This window comes from Zingiber officinale, chromosome 2B (genome assembly GCF_018446385.1).
Source record: "Zingiber officinale cultivar Zhangliang chromosome 2B, Zo_v1.1, whole genome shotgun sequence".
In the NCBI taxonomy this organism is placed as follows: Eukaryota; Viridiplantae; Streptophyta; class Magnoliopsida; order Zingiberales; family Zingiberaceae; genus Zingiber; species Zingiber officinale.
This window is the reverse complement of record NC_055989.1, coordinates 45,565,912-45,583,180: the sequence shown is the minus strand read 5'-3', so window position 1 is coordinate 45,583,180 and position 17,269 is coordinate 45,565,912. Positions and strand designations below refer to the sequence as shown.

The following is a 17,269-nucleotide window of genomic DNA, read 5'->3' as shown; positions in this document are numbered from 1 at the left end:
CTCATTGATATCCAAGTATCATATCTAGATACTTGGATCTGGTTGTGAATTTTTCTAATAAGTCTTTTAGATTAGTTACTTTAGTTTTTAAGTTAGAGTTTTCTTCCTCAAGTCTTTCGACTTGAGTTGAGTTAGTATTTTCTATTTGAGAATTAAGTTGTTCCTTAAAGTGTTGATTTTCCTTAAAGAGTGTGTCATTTTGTTTTATTTAATTAATTTTTTATTAAGACATGCGATAATTTTAAAAAAATTTACAGTTAAAATAGTTTGTATTTCATTAGAACATTCTGAAACGAGTACGGACTCGTAACTTGATTCATATTCGGACTCGTCTTATTGATCTGAATTGCTTTCCGACTCAGGTCCGGTTGCCATGAGCACGAGGTAGTTGCTTGCTTTCGATCTTCAATGTTCGATTCTTCTAAGGAGGATTCATCCCAAGTGACTTGGAGTGTTGTCTGCCTCTTCATCTTCTTGGATTTTTCCTCCTTTTGATTCGGACATCCATGCTTCTGATGACCCTTCTTGTTTCATCTAAAGCATGTAATCTTTGCCTTTGTGTCATTGGATGTTGATTTGATCATCTTTTGTAAGTCATTCTTTATGAAGTTGTTCTTTCTTCTAATGAACATTTTTCTGGTAATGTTCATTGGTTGTTCTTCTTCGTCTATTTCTTAGTTAGATTCATCTTCTAACTTAGGTTTGACACGAGTTCTAGTTTTCATTTTCTTAGATGAACCTGTAAAAAGAGTCACACCTTTCTTAACCTTTTGGGAGTTAGTCTATTCATGTAATTATAACTTATAAAATAACTCATATAACTTTAATTTATTTCAATTCCTTGAAACTTTATATGCATTTACTATAGATACCCATAGTGCATTTTGAGGAAAAGAGTTAAGAGTATACTTTATTATGTCTCTATTTTCCAGTTGGTGGCCTATTAGGTGAAGCCCATTGAGGATGTTTTTGATCCTTGCATGTAGTTGACTTGTCGTCTCTCTGTCTTGCATTTTTATATTAAATAAACTATTTAAGAGAAGGTCACATTTTGTTACCTTAGCATCGTTCGTTCCTTCATGTAGTTCGATGAGTTTGCCCCATAAATCTCACTACAACAAAAACTGCAAACGACAACACCCCTACGACAACGGTTTTAAGAGAAAGCGTTGCGTATTTGCTCAAAGACAACGGTTTTTGCCAAAACCGTTGTCTTTGAACTCCCCATTAAATATAAAAGACAACGGTTTTGGCAAAACTATTGTCATTGAGCAATAATTTTTTAAAACGACAACACTTTTTACAACGGTTTTATAAACCGTTGTCTTTATCCGCATTTTTAGCGTCTACAACAACAGTTTTGAAAAAAACCGTTGTAATTGAATTTGGTCATCCCCCCCCCCCCCCCACCTCGCTGTTTTCCTTTCCCTCGCTGTTTTCTTTTCGGCGCCGTGTTTTTCCTTCGTGCTCCCGAACCTAGGGCAATTTTCTTTCCCTCTCCTCATACAATCTCTTCACACCATCCCGTCGACCACTGGATCTTCCTCCACAACGGTGTGCTCTCCTCTCTCTCTCATTCTCACCCTCACTCTTGATTTGTCTACCTTTGCCTCCTAAAGGTTCGAGATGAGCCATGTCCTTGGTGTGCTCCTTGCATCTTCCCCTCTTCTGGCACAAGCCTGGACCCGCTGCCTGCGTGCCAATGCAGGTAGCGCCAACTTCGTCATTGACAGGAGCGACGATGAGGTCTTCATCACCTTGTCCGGGACGCAAGCCGTCGCTTCGTCGTCTGGCCTTAGCAGAGGGTTCTTCGAACCTGTTTCCCTATATAGCAACACACACGACATCTTCGCACCGCTGGGAAGAGGCGAGGAGGATGACGGCGGGAAGCCACAGCCCATGCTCCTCCAGGCCAGTGCCCTCCGCTTGTTTATGAGCTTGTACCACACCTCTGAGTTCCAGGTCTGCGCTCGATCTTTTTTTCCTTCGATTAGGGTTTCCTCTGCTTCAGATGCAATCGAATTAGGGTCATTTTTAAAAAAAAAATAATTCACCAAATCGTCTTAATCGTATCATTAATTGAATATGGCGATCATTTTCCACGAGATTTGTTCCTCTAGTTTTTCTTAATGACTTCTTAGATCAGAGAAGAACATAAAAACATACGTCTGTTTCGCATGTAAGCAAGCTTCTTCTGCAGGGTCTATAGCAGACTGCAAAGACATCAGGATTTTAGCCATGACATCCTTGTTTATTGTTGTTTCTGTTCATGTCTATAGAACTACAGTAGAGTCGGAGATGCATATTTCTACATTATATGCTCCAAGAAGACTGCCCATTTTCTAACAAAGAGAGTCAACAAGTTTCAGTCAAAATAGGCTAATTTTTCCATGCCTGGAGAAGGTAGCAGAATCTTTGATGTCCAAGTAAGTTTGATCTGCTTTCCATCATAAAATTAGCATGTGGCCTCTTCTATACTCCTTTTGTTGTTTAGTCAGTATTAAGATAAGAAGTTCTGATTTTAAATCATTAATTAGTATTAGGATGGCGCCGAAGCCGCTGGACTACGAGTTGCTGAATGAGAATGTGAAGAAAGTTGCATATGATGTCAAAGGGGAGCTTTACCTGCGGGCTTCGGAGTTGCAGAAGGAGGGGAAGAAGGTTATGATGCTTTCTCATACACAATTTTCGTTGATTGTGCCACAACATGATTTGAGTTAAATAGAATAAATTTTATTGAAAGAGACTCTTATTTCGATTCCTGAAAGATCTGACTTTGATTGTTTTTTTTCCATTCTTGTTATCTGGTTGAAGATATCTTCCTGGGTTATTTAGCACTGTATATGTTTGCTTTATTGCTTGTATCAAGATATGAAGTGCACATATGCCTTTGATTCTTTTTATTGTTAGCTTGTTGGGATGCCACTTGTGAGATTAAAATTTGAGGTTATAATACTGCACTCCCCTTGCAATTTATTCTTAAGAAACAAGATACAAGTTGGACTTACTTTCCATGAGATTGGTTTTTTTTGTTGTTTGCAGATTATTTTCACAAATGTCGGGAACCCTCATGCTCTCGGATAGAAGCCATTAACATTTCCCCGTCAGGTTTCCATTTTCTCTTTATTCTTTCTTAAAAACTACTTGTATCAAAGTGTTGATCATTCTTCTCTATTGCTTGACTTAAGGAACTCAGTGAGAAAAAATCATCTTCACAAGTCAAAATTTCCTTGTACATGGAGCAATTTCTCCTTCTCTGTGCTCCCTGAGATAAAGAGACATTTTCCATTAGATTTCTCTTTTTAATGGTGTAATTTTTTACCTATACTATTCTCCAGGTGGTAGCATTGTGCCAAGCTCCATTTCTATTGGATGACCCTAATGTCGGGCTTTTATTCCCAGCAGATGTCATTGCAAGAGCTAAACATTATCTTTCATTGAATTCGGGTGGTTTAGGTATTCACATATTCTTACAATTTTCAACTCGCAGCCTACTTAAACCTTTTCCTTTTTGATGCAGTCTGTTTCTCAAGCTAAACTGCTTTGCAACTTGTTTCCTCTTGTTAACGGTGATCTAGAAAAGAAATGTATTCTGTACTTATTTGTGCATTTGTAGCCCAAGCAATTTTTATGGTGACCTTTTCATAACATTTGTGTCATATTCCAGTTTTTAGTTGTATCTTTATATGTAACAAACCCAAAACATCATCTGCAGGCCTTGTTATTTTTTTCATGTTGATGAGTAAATATTGTTTTAGTCATTCTGATAAGAATCTCAACTTTCTTTCGAGCAATCTGGTGCATATAGTGATTCTCGAGGACTTCCTGGAATTAGGAAAGAATTTGCAGAGTTCATTGAAAAATCTATGCATGAGTTGGACTTTTTTATTTCTTCTTCTAACTCTTGACATTTTGTATGGACGATAAGTCATTTGCAAGGGATGTTCAATCGAACTATCGGATTATTAGAAGCAGGTATCGAGCCAGTGTAAGTCCATTTGCATGTCTAAATATCATTTTGTTTATCATTCAGCCACCATATTTTATTATCATCTTTTTTATGCCAGATATGTATTTGGCAGTCAACCTCCAGAGTTGAAGAAACAAGAACTTGCCAAAAGGCTAGTCTTTACAGTTTTGTCATTGTCCCCCTCCTTTTTTTTTATTGCAAGATAATGATAATCTTTAAGCTTATTTTATTCTTTAGATATTTTAAGAGGAAAGATGCAACTAACGATCTGAACACAACAATTGAGGTCATTGCTTGTGCATAACAAGTACCTTTATTGGGACTCCTTAGTGTGCTAGAATTTTTTTTGTTGTCTTGGTTACATTTGTTGTTTGCAGACTGGTGATTTGGAGGGAATTGAAAAGTACAGCAAAAGGACTGTCAAGGTAATCTTTGATATTGCTATTTTATTAGAAATTATCATGAGGATCTTATTGATTATGATGCAATCAACATAAAGTTAGCATGCTGATTATCTATTTTCTTCATTATGTAACATAGAGTTTCTTTAAATATATTTTGAACTTTCAAATTACTTTCTTGAAGAATTTGATTCCAGTAGATGACTATAGAGTTTTTTCACAGGTAACCAAGCAACATAATGAAGATTGTAAACGTCTCTTAAGACTAATGGGTGTGCCTACTATTGAGGTAAACTAGTCCACTTTCACTTATTGAATTCTTTATCCTTGCTACAAGAATTTGAACTAACAATGACACAATTTTACTTTCTCTTGCAAACATTTCCTAAAGCTGCATGCAATTGCTTAATATACAAGTATTGTATCTCTAGTTTTAGAAGCTAAACTCATCTTTCTGATCTAAAGGCACCCTGTGAAGCAGAAGCTCAATGCGCAGCTCTTTGCAAAAGTGACAAGGTAAAATGATGCAATGTAACACATTCTATTTTATTTTTTTAACTTTAATATCCTAAACGTATTTGTTTGTTATCAATCTCTAGGTGTTTGCGGTTGCCTCAGAAAACATGGATACTTTAACTTTTGGGGGACCAAGGTTTCTCCATCATTTAATGGATCCTAGTTCCAAAAAAATCTCTGTGATGGAATTTGACGTTTCAAAGGTATATTTATTCTGCTTATTGCTAATTGAATTACTGAATTTATTCTCATCCTTATTTTTCAGGTTCTTGAAGAGCTAAGACTCACTATGGATCAGTTCATTGATTTGTGTATTCTCTCTGGATGTGATTATTGTGATAACATTAAAGGTAAACTTTCTTATGAGATATTGTACATTCAACAAGTTTAACATACAAGGCTAGTACTCTACTGCTTACTATTTACGAAATTTGATAACTAATGTTCATTCAAATCTCTAGTATGATAATGCTTGTGTGGTTGAATATGGTGTCAGTGCTACAACTGTTCCATGTCTATGTTACTTGGACTTGATATAGTTCAACATGAGTATGATCGCAATATCTGACATGGCTATTTTTACAAATTGTACATGTGTTCAATAGGATTAGTGATTGTTCACTCTTAGTGTCACTGTTTGAGAGTCATTATCCAAGTATCTATATCCAATGCAGATTTGGGCAGTTATGTCATGCTTTGGAAATTTCCAATTTTTTTTAAATGTTTGGTTGAAGGAAAAAAAAAACTCTGTTTCTACATTTGATGTTTCATGAAATAAATTATACACATACCTTTGCCCAATACCTCATTCTAACATTTGATGTTACATGACGCTTATTTAGTTGTTTCTGCATTATGCAAGGACTGATGGTTAAATTATATTTTGTGAATACCAGAGTTCTTTTCCTTTCAGACACAGCCTTGATATTCCTCTTCCAATGTGTTACTCATGAATGCAGCTGATTGAGAGAGGATTTATTATTATTATTATTAGAACCATATTTCGATAAGGCTCCTTGAGTCACATGGAGTACATTAGTTGGAAGAGTTTCTCCATTTCTTCTAGCAGTGGCTAACAGTTCTACAACATGTACAAATAGATACTCAAAGATTATGTTCAAGGGTAGTCATAAGTTTGAGTCAATGTAAAACTTGATGAAGTTGAAAAAAATCCTCTTTAAACCAGTCATTAGTTGAAAACGTAAGAGAAGGAGGAAAATTTGCAATTGTCTATTTTTTTCCCTAACTGGATAAAAGTAGTTTTTTAGTTGCTCTTATTCTTTGGTAATCATATTTATAGTAATTTTGACTATAACCACCTCAAACATGCAACTTCGAGTATAAAATGGCATGCTTCCTTGTATTGCTTATTTTCCAAGAATTCATGTTGTCATGTAGACTATAATCTGGAATTATGGAATTTTATAAGTTTTGTTGAATTTTTCTTTTGCAGGTGGGGCAATTCGTGAGGCTTGAGTTTTTTTGATGCAAGAAGTGAGCTTTGTTAGGATGTAGCTTGCCTTGCTAATTTGTAAATTAAAAGCACGCCATATGGAGAACAACAAATGGAAAACATGTGATTTAACGTATATGGAGAACAGTAATGGAAAACATGTGTATTTTGATGAGTAACAACTCATTTTGTATATATGGATGTTTATTTTGGATTTAATGTAGTAAATATTTAGTTTTGTATTGGTGGTTTGCTTATAGTAAAATAAGATTGGTTGTTTGGTATTAATGAACATTAAAGACAACAGTTAAAAATGTTGTAAAAACTATGTAAACCACAACGATTTTTTTTGAAAAAAAGTGATAAAAGACAACAGTTTTATCCGTTGTAAAATATATTAAAACTGTTGTAAAAAAAAGCAAAACGAGTAAATATTATCTACCACAACAGTTTATATCTGTTGTAAAAAAAGTCTACCACAACGATTTATTTCTGTTGTTGAAATTATCTACTACAACGGTTTTAAAACGTTGTCGTATCCTTCGTAGTCAAATTTTGAGCATATATACAACAACGGATAAAAACCGTTGTCAAATGTCTACAAAGACAACGGATTCAAAACCGTTGTCGTAGGGCCATACATTCTACAACACCCTCAGTTACAACAGTTTTTTCACCCTACGACAACGGATAATATCCGTTGTCGTTTGCAGTTTTTGTTGTAGTGTCTTTTGCATTCTCATGCGGGTCGACGCGGTTCAGTTCTTCTTTTGTAAGTCCGCACTGGATTGTGTTCATTGCCTTCGAGTCGACTTGTGCTTTCTTCTTCATTTCTAGATTCCACTTTTCCAAGTAAAGTGGAATTCCGGTGTCGTCGTCAATCGGGGCCGAATATCCTCTTCGGATGTTGAATCATTGGTTGGTGTTAGTCTTTAGGTACACTTCCATTCGTTTCTTCTAATACGGAAACTCGCCCCTGTTGAAGAACGAGGGGTGAGCGGTGTTGTATCCTTTAGTTTTGGCCATTTAATTCTGAAAGCTCAAATTTTTATAGAAATTCTAAGACTGTCTTGGGGTAAGTAGTGTGAGAGAATAATAGTAAAGAAAAAAGTCTCGAGTGGTATTGCATCAATTTCGAGGAATAATAATAAAAAATATGATAAATTTGTTAGAAGAGGTAATTGCATCAATTCTGACTAATAATGAAAAAATAAAAATAAAACCAATAAATATATATATATATATATATATATATATATATATATATATATATATATATATATATATATATATATATATATATATATATATATATATATATATATTTCAAAACAAACCTATGCTCGATTGGTGGTTTCACTAATTCAGAGTGACCTCGGTTTTATGCCACCTATAGGATTAAAAAGGGGGGGGGGGGGGGGGGGGGGGAAAAGCATTTGTCACTTTTTCAAAAATCATGAGAATACGCAGCGGAAAATAAATGAATGAAAGAAGTATTAACACAAGTAGTTTTACTTGGTTCAAAACCTTCGACGACTCCTACTCCAAGATCCGCACTCGTTGAGTGTTTTTATTGAAAAATCACTATAAGCTCAAAAATATTACAAGAATTTAAGTACAATGTAATAAACGAAAATATACCGACAACAAGTAGATTCTAAGCTTTAGTATCGGTTGTCTGAGTAGCTTTTCGGCGTCATGGAGAACTTCTTAGAGCAACGTATGAGAACAAAAGTTGTAGTAATTGATGATATGAAGCTGCTACTCGAAGGCCTTTATATAGGACATCTCAGGGCGCCTAGAATCACCCCCGGGCGCCTGGAGTGTGCTGACATGGCTGCACCTCGTTAAAAGTTTATCCCATAAACTAGTCCGAGCTCCCGGATCGCTGACATGGGTTGGTCAGTCGAAGCGTGTCACTATAACCCATCGTCAGAGTGCCTATCCACCTGTCCGAGCACCTGGAGCAACTTCAGGTGCTCGGACCTCCAGGCGCATGGAGCAACTTTGGGTGCTCGGACCTCCAGGCGCTTGGAGCAACTTCGGTGCTCGGACCTCCGGGCGCCTGGAGCAACTTCGGGTGCCCAGATCTCTGGGCGCCTAGAGCCCCTCTTTTTAGCCTTTGATTCTTTGCAATACAAAGTTAGTATCTCTCCTCCAGTTGCTCTCCTGACTTGCCTCTTGGCCCATTAGATTTTCCTACCGGAATCGCACATTCGGACTTCAGCAATCATCTGGAATCAAACATTTCTACTGGACTTTAACCAGTTATCAGTAAATTTTTACCTTGTGTTAAGTCCTCTAGATCCGTCAACTCATATACACTTGGTAAAAAGGTTAGATCACACAGAATCTCGCTTTAACCATTTGTCATTCATCAAAACCATGGTTCAATTATTAGTGTCAACTACACTAACAACTTCGACTTCCAAAGGCCTCTGTTGAGATGTTCATAATTGCAATCGGAAACCAGCCCTTCATATGGATAGTCGAGGAATATGTGGCATACCACGTGGAGATTCCCTTCAATAGTTGTCCCCTAACTCACAAGTGAATGTCTGGAAGATGTGGGACAACCTATGTGGAGATTCTTTTGTCGTTGGATATATAATAGCTGATGGGGTGAGCAACAAGGATGGGTTTTCTTCTCGTACACGAAGACAACTCTTCTCCACTAAACCCTAATTCTCTAGCACTTTCATTTTTTTATTTCTTTTTCTCTCAAATCTCCATGAGTTCTATTCATAAATCTGTTGGGTTCGTCGGGCCGCGAAAACCGCTTTTCCGCGTCGCGGAAACCCCGAGTCACCCAAAGCCATGGATCTCGTGCAAAGATTCGTAAACAAAATTTTTCGAAAAACCTTTTTCTTGTACGAGTTTGTAAAAACTTTAGATCTACACTAAAGTTAAGATCATTACCCTTGTAGCGAAGCCCTTCGCGTTCCCGCTTGTCCAAGATGTCGCCGGATCTCTAGTTGTCAAAGTAGACAACCTCTATATGTATCCACACGGACACAAGTAGAAGGAGATGACCAAAACACAAGGTGTGCTAGCACCAATGGAGTGTTCGGCCAAGGAATGGGAGAAGAAGAAGAGTGAGCACCCAAGGGAGAAGAAGAGTGAATGAATCAATGAGAGGAAATTCAAAAAAACCACTTAGCCATCAAGTGGTCGGCCACTCTAGGAGGTGTAACCCCCACATTAATTCCAATTAATGTGGAGACCATTAAGAGTTGTAACCCCCATGAGGTGGCACTCTAGGATGATGTGGATCAACACTATTGGTCCACATCTTGCCACCTCACTAAATGACATGGCAACAAGTGTAACCTCCTCATTTAATGTGGGCCGGCCACATTAAATGCTATGGAGGCTTGTAACCTCCATGAGGTGGCACACATTGATGATGTGAAGCAATCCTATTAGTCCACATCTTGCCAACTCACTAGTGATGTGGCAAAAAGTCAAGTCAAACATGACTTTTTCTCTTCCTCTCAAATCAAGTCAAACTTGATCAAATCTCTCTCATGGTTGATCTAATCCAACCATATGATTCAAGCCAACTTAATATAATGAATCTAATTCATTAAATTAAGTTGATTTAATAAGTCATAATCTAAATTAGACTCATTAAATACATGAATCAACTTGAGTCCAACTCAATTAGCCCAATTTGGATTACTCTTAATCCAATATGATTCATCAAATGAATCTAATCCTCTTGGTTCATCATATGAACCAAATCTCCATCTAAATGTCCTAAGTGTGTGACCCTATAGGTTCTTGTAACGTTGGCAATGCCCTAAACCCATTTAGGAGCATAAGTAATGAGCGGTATCTAGCAACACATCATTACTACCCAAGTTACAAGAAATGTCGAGATCCAACATCACCTTGTGTCTACTAATTGTGACTCCTCACAATATGTGACATTGTCCTTCTATCATAGACATCTAGATTGATCAATATGAGGCATAGACCGTGTCATCCTCTAATCAATCTAAATCTTGAACTCCAAGTAGACTCACTCGATCAAATGAGCTCAACATCTCATGTTGACTCATTTGGGCATGGTCATGCACTTAGTGGTCTCACTCTATCAAGAACACCGATGTCGCTCCCGTCATATGGGAGGGATAGATCCCATCTACATCACTCACATCCCTCTACATAATTCGTTATATAACCAGTAATCACCTTTATAGTCCACCCAGTTACGGGTGACGTTTGACGAAACCAAAGTGCATAACTCCTTATGTAGGGATCCATGGTGACTTCAGGTCAAAGGACTAACAGTCATACTAATAGCCACATGAGAAAGTATATGACACTCATATAACGATCCATGATATTTTCTCATGGCGGGTCATTCAGTATACATTCTCTAATGCATACCCATGTGTCAGCTTGATATCTCTATATCCATGACTTGTGAGATCAAGTCATCGAGCTGACCTACATGCTAGTCTTATTGTATTAACATTGTCCCTGAATGTTAATACTCAAGTAGGAATAATTTTTTTAGTGTTCCCTATATCATCTCACTATCGATTCAACCAATCGATTGATATAGGTAAGAACCTTCTACTCTAGGACGTTACTATACTTATTTTATCTGGCACTAATACAAATAAGCATAATAACCAAAAACCAAATGCCTTAATATATATACATGAATATGATATACATGAGTCCATACAATCATCAAATGATTGGTTCTAGGGCTCTAACTAACAAAATCTAGAAGTAATTTGAACGGTAGAATGAGCATGCTGAAAAAACTAACCAACCGTTAGTTCCTTACTTTGTAGGCTACATGATCTCGGCCTACTGAGAAACAATTGCAACATCACCATAGGTTAGGGAAGAAGAAGAACTCGAGAAGGAGAAAATGACCCTCGTGTATATTTATAATTTTAAAGTTAAGTAACTACATGCACATGCATACTGACCTACCCCATCAATAATAAAATATAATTTTAACTTAAATCTTCACTCAACATGGATAACATGCAACATGTTCTAAGCAAAAAAGGTCAATCATTGTTTGAGGGGTGGGTGAGTAGAGGACAAATGTGATTAAAAAAATAATTTGGTTCGATGAAAAAGTTTAAAAAGTATAATTACAAAAATGCTCCTTTAATCATTTGAAAAAAAAAGATACTTTTTATTTGTTTGCACATTTGTAAATTTAGATTTGCAAAAATAGTAATCGACCTAATCATTGACCATATATTGCCATGGGTTCGTCAATTGGCCGTAGGTTGCTTATATCTTTATAATTTTTGTATCCCTTCGAATTTTTTCCATGTCATATATTATGACCCTCTAATTTTTATAATTTAGAATTGTTTTTTTTTTTATATTTTGTACCACCATTTTGCGATTTCAAAACATATTTCATCAATAATGTCGCATTTAATCCTTTTATATATATATATATATATATATATATATATATATTATTATGTTTTTATAATCGTTCCTGAACTCTTAAATTACATAAAGATCTATATATTTTAAAAAGATTATATTGTTTTCTCACCAATATCACACAAATGTTCAGCTATTCAGGAGCTGTGTTGGGTTATAGCCCACCCTCTTAGGTATCAAGTCAAGGAGGAAAAAAAACCAAAAGTAAGACCAATCAATGAATTCCTCAACCACACAAGTTATCTTGCCCCAAGTAGTCCCTGTCATAAAATATTTCAGCAACATATTTCTTGTACGGATGACAATCTAAAGCATTACTACATACAAAATATACATCAGCCACAAACGACTGGAATATATACACAACCACGTAGTTTATATGATCAGCCTACTCGGCTGGAACAAAATAAATAGAACCACGCAGTTATATATATATTTAATAACCCACTCGCTATACTAAAAACCAACACAGTGGAAAAACGATAAAAAAAAAATCATACAAACTAAAAACAACAATTGCTAGCTTGCTAGACTTTACACAACAACCACAACAACACAAATACAATAACAACACTAAATACACCAAATACCAAATACACGAAAAGCGCAAACGAAACTCGAAGCGGTCTTCGGATGTGACATAGGACCAACAGACAAGATACTCTAAGAGACTCCACAAATATCTACCTAATATCTGAAATAAAAATATATCAACGGTGTGAGTCCAAGAACTCAGCGGATACCAGATAGACTTGCATAATAAATTATAACTAACAGTAATAACCATGCGGTACAGTCTTCTAATCAATAATAAGAAATGTAAACTAAAAGACAACATAAGAACAACTGTACTCACCAGGGCCTCCTATCCGAAACATACGATCGTCAGACCAAATACCTCACGTCTCCTATATGCATGTCAAACATATGCAACCACCAAAATGCAACAATCAATATACAGCAATCACAAGCAATAAATACAATCATGCAATATGATCAAAATGACATGTGTCACCCCTGTCACCAGTCAGTCATCTCACACGCGATGGTGAGACCGAGTGGGTAGGGCTATGACAACTGTGCACTCTGCCATCACTGCTCCTGAGTGACCGAGTGGACAGGATGTTGTCGGAGTACACCTATCCTCTACCCCAAACAGAGTGGGGGAGCGCAATGCTCTCATCTCCCTGAGACAGTCCAGAGGAGGGATCCCTAATGTGCTACCATGTTGTGACGCTGACAGAGTAAACTACACACACACTGCCTGATATACCACTAACCCATGAGTGGTTGTGTGTGCAGATCATGTAACTAGCGATGTGCTCAACAATAATGGAGCCGACAATCGCTCAACATGCAATCATGCAAGATGGTGCATGACACTAAACATGTAGATACAAACAGTATACACCTCCATATAACATGCACCATAAAAGAAATAAATCATACAATGATCCAGGTGACCTAAATCCAAGTACACAAATCATATATATTAAATAACTAGACTACTACACAGTAGGACAATGTATGTCACTATTCTTATGAACAGGAGTAAACATGACAACAAACAAGAGAATATAACCATGAATGCACAACAGACAAGAATATAGGCAAACTACAAGAACCAAATAGTGGCATACCTAAGTAGATGCAAACATAATCATTACTACTAGAAATAAATTTAATCCTGTCCAATAGTCGAGTCGACGGACGCTGGGGAGATGGCGTTCACGTTGACTGGATGTAGACTGAAGATGACGTGGGCCTCCGACGAGCTACGCCTGCAATCACAAGTCGTTAGTGTCAAGTCGGGGAGGGGTTCGCCTGCGATAGCCCTCCGATGCTCAAGTCAGTCACCGGTGACAAGCGAATGAAGTAGAGAAAAGAAAAGAGCAGCAGCGTAATTGTGGTTACAGTATATGTGAGCATACCTCTGTCGAAGTCTGGGGGTCCTTATATAGGGCTCCCGAGAGGCGCGTGTGTTACGATTCCGCAAGTGCACGGATTCATTGTCAGTAATATATAAGATTGTCAAACCACAATGATTGTTGATTAGGCACTAGAGATGTCGCAAAGTAAGTTATCTAGACGGTCGAAAGTTGGCTTTGACACTTACGAACTAACGAGTATGATTAAAGAGAGGGAAAGAAGGTTGAGACAAAGAGAGAGGAGAGAGAGAGAGAATTGATCTTGGAGGGAATGAGCTTTGGGAGATGGATTCTAGGATTTTGGTTTCATTATAATACTAGGAGATATTACATAGATTGCTTAGTTTCTACCCTCTATGTCCATGCTCCTACAGGAAGTTAAATTGGTCAATATCCCTAAGTATCGAATAGAGACAATTCCTGTGAAATCCTATAATGGTTAACCCCTATCATGAGGGCGCCTTGGTAGATCACAAGAATACATGTCTAGTAAATAACAATAAGGATAAAGGTAGAAATTTGGTACGATTTCCTACTTCCTTATGGAGGAATTGCCTCTCCTTTCAAGAGAATGTCCTAGATGTCCGTAAAAGGGTTACCCTTATCACTAGGGCCCCTCGGGTATACGATCTAGAGCACTCTTTCTATGAGAGCAGCACTTCCTAAGGGATTGTTTCTCCTTTTAAGGGAACATCCTAGACGTCCGAAAAGGGTTACCCCTGTCACTAGGGCACCTTGGTCAATATGCTCTAGGGCATCCCCTTTACGTGATTAACAATCCTCCACATCAATCAACAAAACATGCAAAGAAATATAAATATATCACACACAATTCATCATGAACAGGGCATTAACAAGTCATTGAATAGAAATATGGCGAATCTACATAGTTTTACATCTCCATCACATTACAAATACTTCCTAATCCTAGAAGAGGATCTCTACTCCATTGTGAGGGAAGAACAACCCAAAAACATAAAGTAAAGCATACTTACAACCCTTGATGTGAGAAGAAGGGGAAGAAGAGATGCTTGCCGAGGTTTCTGATGTCTTGGGGATGCCTCCTTGCTCTGGAGATGGATGGAACGTCAAGGGATGGCAGTGGATGAAGCTTTAGGGCTTCCCCCGAATGGGAGAACCCTTTTCCAAGGAGAGGAACGAAGTCTCAAACCAAAGATGATCCCAAGAATAGGGTTCTTGACCCTTTTATAAGCTAGGGCACGGGCACTGCACAGCCCGTGCCACGGCCGTGCAAGATCCGCACGACCAAGTGCATCCTCCCTTCGGGTTGAGTGTCACGGCCATGCAAGATCTGCACGGCCATGTCTTCCTTCTGTTTTGGCCGCACTGCATGATCGTGCCAATTGGCACGGCCGTGTGGATCTATGGCTCGGCTCCTGGGACACGACCATGCAGGAATTGCACGGCCTTGCACTTCTTGGCTGCGGTAGTGGGGGGCACGGCCCTGCAATATTGCACGGCCACGCAAAGATCTATCTCTTGTTGGCTGCACGGCCATGCAAGAGTTGCACGACCATGCACTTCTCTTCTATTGTTTGGCCACACGACCGTGCGAGGTTGCACGGTCGTGTTCTCTGCGTCGTTCCGGTGCGTCGACAATCGCTGTTTTTGCTCCGAAAATTGTCCCTGTCAACACAAAATCAAACAAAGAGCATATATCCGAAGAAAAGAGTATTCATGATGAGTTTATGATAAAAGAGACGATCATGCAAAGAATATATACATATAAAGAAAGTGAATGTGCGTTAAAACATGCATAAGAGATCATAATATTTACGCACATCACACCTCCAGACTTGAACCTTTGCTTGTCCACAAGTAAAACCCGCAATCTAGATTTATGTGTGTAGATGGCATGTAATAATCCCTAATGAATCAATATAAACCTATCATATAGTTTCATTGATAAGCATGATATAAAAATTATTTGAGTGTGGCCTAAGTAGAAGTTATCTGTGCTTAGTGTTATAAGTGGCTTAACATTCTCAAGTGTCAATCTCTAAGCCTAGTCAATTTTTCATTTAACCATGTTCCTCATACTTCCGGCGATAGGCACTTACCTGCCACACGCAAGGTTCGTTCCTCTAAAAAATGCTATGTATCGTCTACACAAGGTCTCAAAAGAATACTCAGTATCAATAGAAATATAGCATTTATTTCCCCAATAACCTAACTCGGTCTCAAAGGGGTGAATTGCTAGTTTCCACTCACGATAATTATTTTTTTATCCCTTATTTTTTTTCTTCTTCTTTTTTATGTTTGCAAAGTATCAAATTTGAACAAACTTTCATTTTTTTAATTTTTTTTTTTTGGGATTGATTTTTTCAAATGAGCTTACATGATTTGAGTTTATCCAGTAACAAAAATGTAGTTGAGAGGTCACCATAGAAGCAAGAGTACTAGTCCGGTTCTATGAATCATGACTATTTTCAAAAATATCTACCATCAAAGTCAAGCATAATGTGAAGAGATCATAAGATTAGGCCAACATTCAAATTCTTCTAGTAATAACAATGCTCATTTCATGCTACTATGGATAGGAAAATAAAGACCAATAGGCATACTAGCATACCAAATCACACAACATAAATATCTAGATGAAACGTGCTAGTATTTTGCATTAAGGAACAAACAATCATGATGTGATGAATGATGCAATTAGGAAAAATTTATTATGCAAAAGAAATAAGCAAAAACTAAACTAAACCAAATGCATCTAATGCATCCCCCAGACTTAAACTTTTCATTATCCCAATGAAAACTAAAAATAATGTGGAGGAGATTAAAAGTAAGAGAAGTTACCAAATGATGTGTGCCAAATGCCCATGTTATTAACTTCTCCATCATGTAATTGCACTCCTCCTAATCTTTGAGTCCTATAAAAGAAAATTGACAACAAAAATTAAGTAGAGGTACATGCTTATTATGAGGAAAGAAATGAAAACAAGAAATTACTAAAGACATAAATAAAATAAGAAAGAACTTGGGTTGCCTCCTAAGAAGTGTTTGTTTAAGGTCATTAGCTCAACCACCTCATTAAATTCAACGAAATCTCGATCTTGGAGGGATAAGATATTTCAACACCCCCCTACCAAGGGCTCTTATTATGGAGAGAGCTTTCATCAAAGGAGATATAGAGTAAAGTATAACTCTCTCCATCTTCATCTTCTTCGAAGTTCTTTCAGGTGGTCGAAGACGGTTCAGTCTGAGCTTCCAAATATAGGTCCCATGAAAATCTGCACACCCAAAAGAAAAACATACCTCTTCCAAGTATGCAATATTAGATAGAACTAGGACCCTATTATGATGAACTGAGTATATATCACAAATTGAATCACATCCAACAAAATCTACTATCGGTACATCTATGAAATTTTTCAAAAGACCACAAAAGATACTAACCTTGCTTTGCTGAGAGATACCTGAAAGTTCTAAACATGTGGATGTGGCTTTTGAATCTTGTATTGGCTCTAGCTCTGGCTCAAGTGGTGGTGCCTCTAAAAGTGGTGATTCTTGGGGCTTTGCTTCTATTTCACAAGTCCCTACA

The 17,269-nt window shown here is 37.4% G+C and overlaps 2 long non-coding RNA genes across 2 annotated transcripts; both read left to right on the top strand.

Annotated features, from left to right (window-relative positions):
* Positions 1-2,619: 2,619 nt before the first annotated feature.
* On the top strand, positions 2,620-3,461 carry LOC122049101. Its single transcript, XR_006130826.1, has 3 exons — positions 2,620-2,661; positions 3,043-3,108; positions 3,339-3,461. It is a non-coding gene; the product is annotated as an uncharacterized LOC122049101 (long non-coding RNA).
* An 882-nt stretch (positions 3,462-4,343) lies between these two features.
* LOC122049100 lies at positions 4,344-4,877 on the top strand. The gene is made up of 3 exons (XR_006130825.1): positions 4,344-4,395; positions 4,595-4,660; positions 4,837-4,877. It is a non-coding gene; the product is annotated as an uncharacterized LOC122049100 (long non-coding RNA).
* The last annotated feature ends 12,392 nt before the right edge of the window (positions 4,878-17,269 follow it).